Source organism: Danio aesculapii, chromosome 1, assembly GCF_903798145.1.
Source record: "Danio aesculapii chromosome 1, fDanAes4.1, whole genome shotgun sequence".
In the NCBI taxonomy this organism is placed as follows: domain Eukaryota; kingdom Metazoa; phylum Chordata; class Actinopteri; order Cypriniformes; family Danionidae; genus Danio; species Danio aesculapii.
Window position 1 is genome coordinate 27,394,388 of NC_079435.1, and position 9,688 is coordinate 27,404,075.

The following is a 9,688-nucleotide window of genomic DNA, read 5'->3' on the forward strand; positions in this document are numbered from 1 at the left end:
AAAACAATAAGATAAAATCACACCGAGACCAGTGCGAGTCCAGTTATTATTTTTAAATAAATACATGCATAGGTCTACACACACAAGTTGCCCTACTAAGAGGCACAGCAACAAGAACAACAACAAAAACTTAACCTTTCCATGGTGATGCAAATAAATGAATGGTGAATGAATGAAAACATAAATGCATAACATGCATGCATAATTATACAAACATGTTGTAAAATAAATCAACAACAAAAACAACTAATAAATACACACATGAATGAATGAATGAATTTATGCACAATTAAACAAACATGTTGTAAAATAAATAAAAAACAACAAAAAATAAATACACACATGGATGAATGAACCAAATGAATGCATAATTATACAAACATGTTGTAAAATAAATAAAAAAACAACAACAACAACAACAAAACAAATTCACACATGAATGAAAGATTGCATAATTATACAAACATGTTGTAAAATAAATAAACAACAAAAAACAAATAAATACAAACATGAATGAATGAATGAATGAATGAATGAATGAATGAATGAATGGATGAATGAATGAATGAATGAATGAATTTGTTCCAAAAATTTAAAGATCACGTCTACTGGTTGTCACCTTCACCTTTTCATTAGAGTCTGTCGCCACCTATCACCTAGTCCCGTGAAACAACAAATAGCCTCGCTCAAAGTTGTCATCAAAGTTGCCCGTATGTGCTTAAACAAGAACAAAACAAATCAAAAACACAAAATAATGTACATAAATCGAAACATAAACGTACAAAACTTTACAATAAATTGTCAAAAAATAAAACCAAGATTGATCTTTTGTTCTGCTTTGAAGAAGAAACAGCACCATCTAAATTCTTTTCAAGCACTCGCCCTCTCCAAAAAAGCGCAGGTAGGGCGTGGCAAATACACTTCTTTTTTTCTGCACATCATCCGTAGTTAAACTACGCAGAGCGCTGAACTGCTGAATAGTATTGGAGCACGCTTGGGTCACTCAAAGGGGTGAGTAAATCTTACTGCTCACCTTCCTTTACCATTTTACTTTTAGCGCGTTTCAAAGCTCTGAAAGATACACAAAATGTATCTAACAGTTTAACTTTCCACAGCAGATGATCATACACGGGATTTTATTTCTGCTGGCAGGTCTCGCAGCAACAAGAGCGCAAGGTATGGTTTTCAGCCTAAACGTTTGTGTTGGCGTTTTGTTTTGGTAACAACGCTTGTAACAGTTCGTGTACTGGGACCGTTCGTTCCCAAAATATCACAACTGTAACAGAAGTTATTTTTTGACAGTTCTTCTATATACACGTCACTCGTTTATGTCGCTTTTAAATAGTAATTAGTAACAGTTGCCTATATAGCGCAGTTATTCGCCCTGGTGAACAAAGGGTGTGTTGAATGTTTTGAGTTACCCAAGAAATTGGTACGTTGGCTTGACTCTTGGAAATGTAATTTATCCACATACAAACTGCATGACTCACCAACCCTTGGGGAAAATGGCAGGACTTTTAGCACCAAGCTAATGTTTCTTTTTGTAAGACGGCAACATAATGTTTTACATGTATGACCAAAGTTATGACGTATAAATCAATGCTACAGAAGTAGATACCGATTTTCCCAATTCAGTTTGTTTAATTGGATTTTAACAACTTGAAATTTCAGTGCGGTGAAAACGTGTCAACGTGAATTTGTATCCGCTTTGGTTCTCCAGCTGTAACCATATCCATAAACAATACTGTTTATTTAGGAGGCTTTTAAACTTTAAATCCTGAAAGTCTTGCATTATGCTACATTTGTGGTAAGAACCACTGTGAGATAAGCATGACAATGTAAATATACTGTTTATACACTCCCAAATTAGTTTTTATTGTTTTAAGTTTCCCTGAATATTCACATTTCCCAAACTCAAATGTAGTTCTTTTGAAAATGCATTTGATGTAAGTCAATGGCAAACTTCTGAAAAGACAGATGAAAGGATTTCTCTAGTTTCAGTTCTGACTCAACCACCAGTCACAGCGTGCATAGAGCAGACATGAAAACAGTCCACATTGCTCTGGCAACATAAGCCACAGGATGTTGCCCTATCAGGCAGTTTCGTGGTAGACATGCAGTCGCACGATAAACATCACGATTTTATGTGTAGACTTATTAATTGTCATCTAAAGTGTTGTTGGTCAATGGAATCCATCATAGTACACAATAGATTCACACAGTGTGGATGGGTGGGGTTATTAGTTTAAAGTGAACTGTCAAATTCCAATCATTTAGCCCAGTCAAGACTTTTACCCTTAAGGAATGAGGCTGGTTTATTGATTTGGTGTTTTCTATCTCTTTCCTTCCTTCGCACAAACATTCACAAATGCTTTTTTAGATAGAAAAAAAAAAAAAGTTTTATTTTTCTTTTTAAGGGATAGTTCACCCAAAGGAAAACTGTCATCATTTACTCACTCTGTCTTGTTCCAAACCTGTTTGAGTTTTTTGTTTGTTCTTGAACATGTATTGAAGAATGTTGAAAACCATTGACGTCCACAGTAGGCTGAGAAATATACAGAACTGAATGGTTACTGCTTTCAAATATTCTTCAATATATCCCTTTTGTGTTCAACAGAACAGTTTTTTTTTTGTCCTACACACCTATAATCTCTTCCGGAATGCTGAGTTTGGATCGATTAAAAAGTTAACACTTTATTTTAGGTCACAATTTACACGTTTAACTACTAGTATAAATATAATAAAATATTATCAATAGTAAGGAGTAGTATAAAATGATCTTATTCTGCATCCCTAATTCTACCCAAAATTTAAACACAACTTCTACCTTACCAACTATTAATAAACAGCTAAACAATACTCTTTCTTTGAGGCTTTTTAAGCTTTAAATACCAAAAGTCTCTATTTTATGCAATATTGTATAAATAATAATAAAAAAAATATTAAATTAATTATTAAAAAGCATAACACAGCACATATATCTGACATCGGATATTCTATGTGTTTGTTATGCTTTTTAATATATATGAAGATGCTTTGAATTTTTTGCATGCTTCTAAATGGCAATTGGTGTGTACTCTAAAAAGGCTGGGTTGTCGTAATCCTACATTGGGTCAAATAAACAAACCCAACCACTGTGTTAAAAAAAGAACTAACCCAATGTTGGGTTACGACAGCCAGCTTTTTTAAGAGTTTACAGTGCTAAATCATCTTTGCTAATGATAAAGCATAAAAAAGAACCACTATTTTTTAAACACTAATTAGTAGTTTATTAAGCTAGTTGTGGTAGTTAATTGTTTGTAATATCACAAATTATGATCTAAAGTGTTACCATTGATCATTCTGATCAATGTAATGATTTACATGCTAATAAAATAGTCCTGAAATTATTTGGCCAGTAAATTTAATTTAATGTATAGGTGGTTTATGTTTATTATATATTTAGAGTGTTACAGTCTAATGCTGATGTATACTTTCATAATTTGGTTGTTTGCAAATAAATTAATGATTAAGTTCTGCTTATTTGACTGGATGAATCCTTTACTGACCGGAGCTCTGATGGTTGAAAAATGGAAGCTTGTATAGGCCAGTTTCTCGATTATGTATGTGTCAGAAAAGAGATTAGATTCAGTTTAACCTTGAGTTCAGTATGGGATTAAAACTGGTCATGAAACCTCTAGGGATGGTTTCTTTGAACAGAATATTTAAATATTATAACATAAAGAAACTGTTTTCTTGCAGAATTGGACCTTGGCGACGCCTTTGGTGATGATGATGAGATCCGTAAGTAGATAGTTCTCTGTATTTATTCCATTTGTTAGTTTTTGTTGCTGTTCTACAATTTGACGTTGCCTAAAATTTGATTTATTAATATAACATATATATATATACAGTAGTGCCATACTTGTTTGTGTGCATTGTGTTGTATTTAAAAAAAAATCATATTATTATTCACTTTAGCCACAGAGAAGCCAAAAGTGAAACCACCCCCACCCAAAAAGTCAGATCCAGGTAACTTTTATTTACAATATTAATACGTTCCACTCATTTTCTCTAAAATGTAATTGTTTGACCTTGTTAGGCTCATGTAATATATGTGTAGAGTGCCATTTTAATGTTTCCCCTTTATTATACTTTTGTAGGATTTGATTTGTTAGATGCTTTTGATTCAGGTAAGAGCCAGTGGACTCTCAAAACGCTCAAAAATATCAAAAAGATACATAGCTGATAGATCTAAAGTGTTAATCTAGAAGAAGCATAGAGCTTTATTATTATTTATTTTTACTTTTTTATTTATCTATTTTTAGCTGCTTATAAACTTTTAAAATAGCTTCATAAAGTTTGTTTTATCTCTGTTGTTTACTGTACACAGAGCCTAAAAATCCTGCTGTTGTTCCCCCCAAATCAGTGGATGGTAAGATTTATTTATTTATAGTTTGTGGAAGTTACAGTTTACTTCATGTAGCATAAGGACTAGGATTCTGGTGTGATCTAGGTTTAGTTTATGTTGTGTAGCATAATATAAGTTATAATTTACATGCAGTGTGCTAGACACTTATTATAGGATTTATGTGGTCATGGTTGCTCAATATATCTATAGTGCATTTATTTGTTAATTTGATACAGTTTGTCTTGGTGAATGAGTGTATTTGTCAAATTCATGTATTGTATTATATTTGCAGAAAAAAAAAACAGCATCTGGAGGTAAAAACATACATACATACTAGAGGTGTGAACCTACACTGGTTCACGGTTCGGTTACGATTATCATGCCATCGATTCGGTTCAATTCGATATCATGGTGCATTGACAGTGCTTCCATACATGGTTTTATATTTCTTCACAGCACAGCAATTCTTGTAGTAAAATGTCTAAATATATTTATATACTATTTGTAATACAATTTGTCCTTTAATACAAACAGTCAGATATAAACTGTACCTTTAAACAACATGAGCATTTATAGCAAAAAAACAAATTCAGGTCCCCGCTCTTTGAGTCCTGTCTAGCAAGTTCTTTCTTACACCCATTTGATTGGTCACGCGCTCAACTGAAAGGGCTGCGATTAGCTCTACGAGCTTGCACTCTTCACAGATGAGTAAAGCCTGGCTTAAACACTGATAAACAGCAGCGGCGATCACAGCTGATCCATGATAAACACACGCTCTGCAGACGCTCGTGTCTGTATCAAGAAGTATGACTGTAACAGCTGAGAGTAGAGAAAAAGTGATGTCAGCAGGTCAAATGGGCCACAGTGAGAGAGAGAGAGAGAAAAATGGAGTTACTTTCATTCTCTCAATCGCAGTGAAATAGGGGTTTCTGCTGTTCAGTGTTAGTGAAAGATTGTCCCGCAAACACACACGCAGTGAAATTGTGCACAGTTTATGCGTTTTTTAAGTATTTGGAGCGTTGTAAAAACTCTCGCTCGCCTCCCTTGCCATAGTAAGTTACGGCGACATGGTGCATGTGAGATAAATGCCGTCAGTACATAATAACTGGTAATGATTATCACTGAACCGATACTGAATTGTCCGCATCTGCATCGCGGTTCCCGAAGAAACAATTGATTTTGACCCACAAAAATACAGTATACATCATTTAAATGCAAGTATAAATATATGTTTAATAAAGCAACTTGTTTCACCAATTAACATGCAAATCAATAACCTGACAATATAACCATATTTAATTATTAATGTACTATTTTGACTCCTGCTTAAGCTGTTAATAACAGTTTGTTTTGAAAAAAAGAAATTATGTTTCATGTGTTTACAAGATCTTACTAGTCTGTATATCTTCTCTCTCTCTCTCTCTCTCTCTTCTCTCCTCTCTCTCTCTCTCTCTCTCTCTCTCTCTCTCTCTCTTATATATATAATATATATTATATATATATGTATATGTATGTATATGTATAACTTGAATGCAAATGTGTAAAGTCAATTGTGTTTTATAAATCTTTGAATTTTAGTGTGTTTTTATTTTATCACATTTTTTTTAAGTAATAAAACTAATTCAATTAACATTTTATTTTCAGGTGAGCTGGATCTGTCTGATGCGTTTGGTCCAGGTAAGCTGTCTGTCCATCCATCCATCCATCCATCCATCCGATTTCATTTATTCACTGAGTCAATTGTCATTTGTTAACTAAATCAGTGTAATGTAGTGTTTTTTTTTTTTTTTTTAGCTCCTAACCTCCTAGGGCTTAGTGTCCACATATGTGGACAGCACGTTTTAGCTCTTAAGTGGCTATTTAAAATACTTTGAATGTTTTATATTTTGTTACAGACATACAGTGTCATCCTGCAACTGTTTTGCAGCATATGACATATCCCAAACACTATTCTTAACTGTCCAAAATGGGAAAAAAAAAAGTGTTTTTTTACTCTCTGATAATCAAAGCAAGTAAAAAAAAAATTCCATGTTAAATATACATTAAAAAAAAGTTCTTATGTAAATTTGTACCACGAGTCCACATAATAGGTCCAAATAGCAAAAAGAAATAAAAAATGCTTGTAAAAAAACTTGGGCCTTAAGAGGTTATGACAATTTTAGATTAATCAAGTAAAAGTAAAATTAAAGAGTCATAATTTACTCACCTACATATTATTTTTAACAGAATTTCTTCTTTTATTTTCTAAGGGTATGTTTATTTGTGAATCGTTTCTTAAAAAAAATAAATATTGGACATAAATGGGATATATTAAATATTTATGTATTCAAGCCCCAACTTACTGGCTGTTTTGCTAGTATTTATGGCTATTATCAATTCATTTTTTTTCTGCTATCTTTTGCAGCTACTGTCTATCTAACCATTTCGAGGTAACAGATCATGCTAATTTGAATGAATTTGTTTATTTATTTTACTTATTTATTTCTACAGATACAGAGCCCAAAAAACCTGTGGTCCCACCTAAAGAAAGAGGAACTGGTATGTGTCTGCTACTATGTTGCTACTTTAAAACATGAAAACAAACAACATGCCACATTTTGATCTCTCTTCTCTCGTAAAAAGACACACATTTTACTGCTGGTTGTCTGCACAAAGACTCAAGTGTTTTTCAAATATTTCATATTACCTTTTTTAAAATTAAAAGAAATAAATACACATTTAAGCCAGAATTTAGTGCGTGTAGTTCAAATAAGATGGATAAGCATTAAGCTGCATGATTTTATTTTGATATTTCTTTAAAATGCCCCATTTTTGCCTTTATGTGACCTTTTACACAATTGTAATGTAGCTGTCTACGGTTTTTATTTTAGTTGAATTTTTTTTTATTAAGATATAACTGGATGATTACATTATTGTTTTAAAAAAGATTTTTTCTCAAGTGCTAAAACAAGTTTTCAGGAATTTCAGTTTAATTTTTGTAACCAATCACTCTACATATACAGTAGTTGAAAAAAGTATTTGCCCCCTTACTGATTTAATATATTTTTCATACTTAAATGTTTTAGATCACACAAGTTTTATGACAACACAAGTAAACGCTTCATGCAGTTTTTAAATAAGATTTGTATGTTAGGGGAAAACATAATCGAAAGTGTTTCCTCACCTTGTTAAACCATAACTTTAGTTAAGTCACCGTTTACTCAAACTTCACTTGTTTCAAACTTGTTAAACTATCTTCTTTTGAACTTGGAAGAAGTTATTTGAAGAAAGCTGACAATCTGTAACCACTGACTTACCTAGTGTTTGTTTTTCCTATGATAAGTGTCAATGGTTACTTTAGATATCTTCAGTACTCAATACATTTAAAAATCAAAAGTTTTGAACCACTTCATGGTGAGTACATTTTTGGGAGAACTATCCCTTTAAATCAAACTTTTCTCAGACATTCGTAACTGAAACACTGTTGTATAGGCATATACAAATTTAATAAGCCCTCGGTATATTTTTTTCTTTCAAATATTTCCCAAATGATGTTTAACAGAGTAAGGAAATTTTACAGTGTTTTCTATAATTTTTTTTTCTTCTGGAGAAAGCTTTTATTTTGGCTAGAATAAAAACAGTTTTTATTATTTTTAACCGTTTTAAGTTCAGTATTATTAGCACAATATTTTTTCGATTGTCTACAGAACAATGATTTGCCTAATTACGAGTTAAGCCTTTAAATTGTACTTTAAGCTGAGTAGTGGTATCTTGAAAAATATCTAGTAAAATATTATGTACTGTCATTATGGGTAAGAAAAATCAGTTATTCAAAGTTTATTAAAACTTTTATGTTTAGAAACGGAAATCTTTCCATTAAACATAAATTGGGGAAAAAATATACAGTGTCCTAATAATTCAAGAGGACTAATAATTATGGCTTCAACTGTATATAACAAGCTTGCACAATGTAAAATCCAGACTGATACATTAATGTTACTCAAACATTTAAAATTTTAAGCTCTTCTCTGAAATGCGTGCATACAAACTCACGTCTATGAAAATGTAATTTAAACATACTAACATTTTGCTAACGTCAATGAAACGCTTGTATTTGCATACACTATACATTGGCCTTAAGATATAATTTACTGCATACCAAGTAAAAAATAAAAACCTTTTTATGTTAAGCCTATATTGGAAGTTGGGGTTCTTCAAAAATAATAAAAAAAAATGTCCCTCATCAGATTCGGATCGAATTGTCATAGTCCATAAATCAACACAATTGTTACTGTCCCACGGTGTCCTACAATGTTTTTTCCTACAGTGAAAGAAGGACAAGTGCTGTAGAAAATCTGACCAGTCATATCTGATTAAAGGTGCAGTGGGTGATCTGCCAAAATGCTAACCGTTAGCATAATAGCTTTGAAAACACAGTCCCTCCACTGCTGTCCAAAGCCACGCCTTCTGAAATCACGAACGTGCACCGTAAAGATGACAATAGACAACCCATCATGCCATTCGCCAGTTAGAAAACTTTATAGTACTTTATAACTACCCAGGGCTTAATTTGTGCGTGAACACTCCGGATTCCAGATCTGGCACCTCTGAAATCTGATCCGTCACCTCATTTTACCAATCTGGCGGGGGTGCAGGAATTACACCTATTACTAAACCATACTTGTATGTTATTTCAGACTGAATATTCAGAGTAGCATAGTAAACAATATAGGGAGAGTGTCACAGGTTCAAAAATGAACTGATGTGAATATAAAACCAACTTCCCCTCATAAAGCAGGCTAGGGAGGAATATCGCTATTTTACTTGTGTTTTGTTATTAAACTAAAAAAAAGAAACAACCTTATCGATGCTGTAAAAAAAATTACTTTACAACGTTTAAAAAAGTCACATCAATTTTTTCACCTGACTATTTCAGTGGCCTAAACAACAGTTTCTGTGCAAATAACCCATTCGTAAAACAACAAAATGCACATCAGCTTTGCATGACTAAAATGGTTTTAAAACATAGCATTACCTGTCTAATAGAAATACTTCAGCCATGGTGTCATCCTTCCTCCAGCATGCAAAAGAACTCTAATATTGATACAGGATTTTTAAAAAGTTTTGATTCAGCATTTGTTTTACCGCTGTGACTGTCTCGTGTGCACATGAACACGCCAGCCCATATAAACGATGCATCTGTCTTTATGTCTTTAGTTTTGTTAAGGTGCCTTGGGATATTTAGGTCTGAGGATGAGGGTTGGGTTGTTTTAACAAAAATAGAAAAAAACAAACGTAATGTCGATTGCTTTATTGTAT

General features: G+C 32.7%; 2 long non-coding RNA genes across 2 annotated transcripts; both read left to right on the forward strand.

Moving 5' to 3' along the window:
- Positions 1-1,129: 1,129 nt before the first annotated feature.
- LOC130242268 (uncharacterized) lies at positions 1,130-4,418 on the forward strand. The gene is made up of 5 exons (XR_008838959.1): positions 1,130-1,176; positions 3,742-3,783; positions 3,961-4,011; positions 4,143-4,172; positions 4,373-4,418. It is a non-coding gene; the product is annotated as an uncharacterized LOC130242268 (long non-coding RNA).
- Positions 4,419-4,677: 259 nt separating this feature from the next.
- On the forward strand, positions 4,678-6,931 carry LOC130242320 (uncharacterized). The gene is made up of 3 exons (XR_008838967.1): positions 4,678-4,704; positions 6,035-6,067; positions 6,881-6,931. It is a non-coding gene; the product is annotated as an uncharacterized LOC130242320 (long non-coding RNA).
- Positions 6,932-9,688: the final 2,757 nt, after the last annotated feature.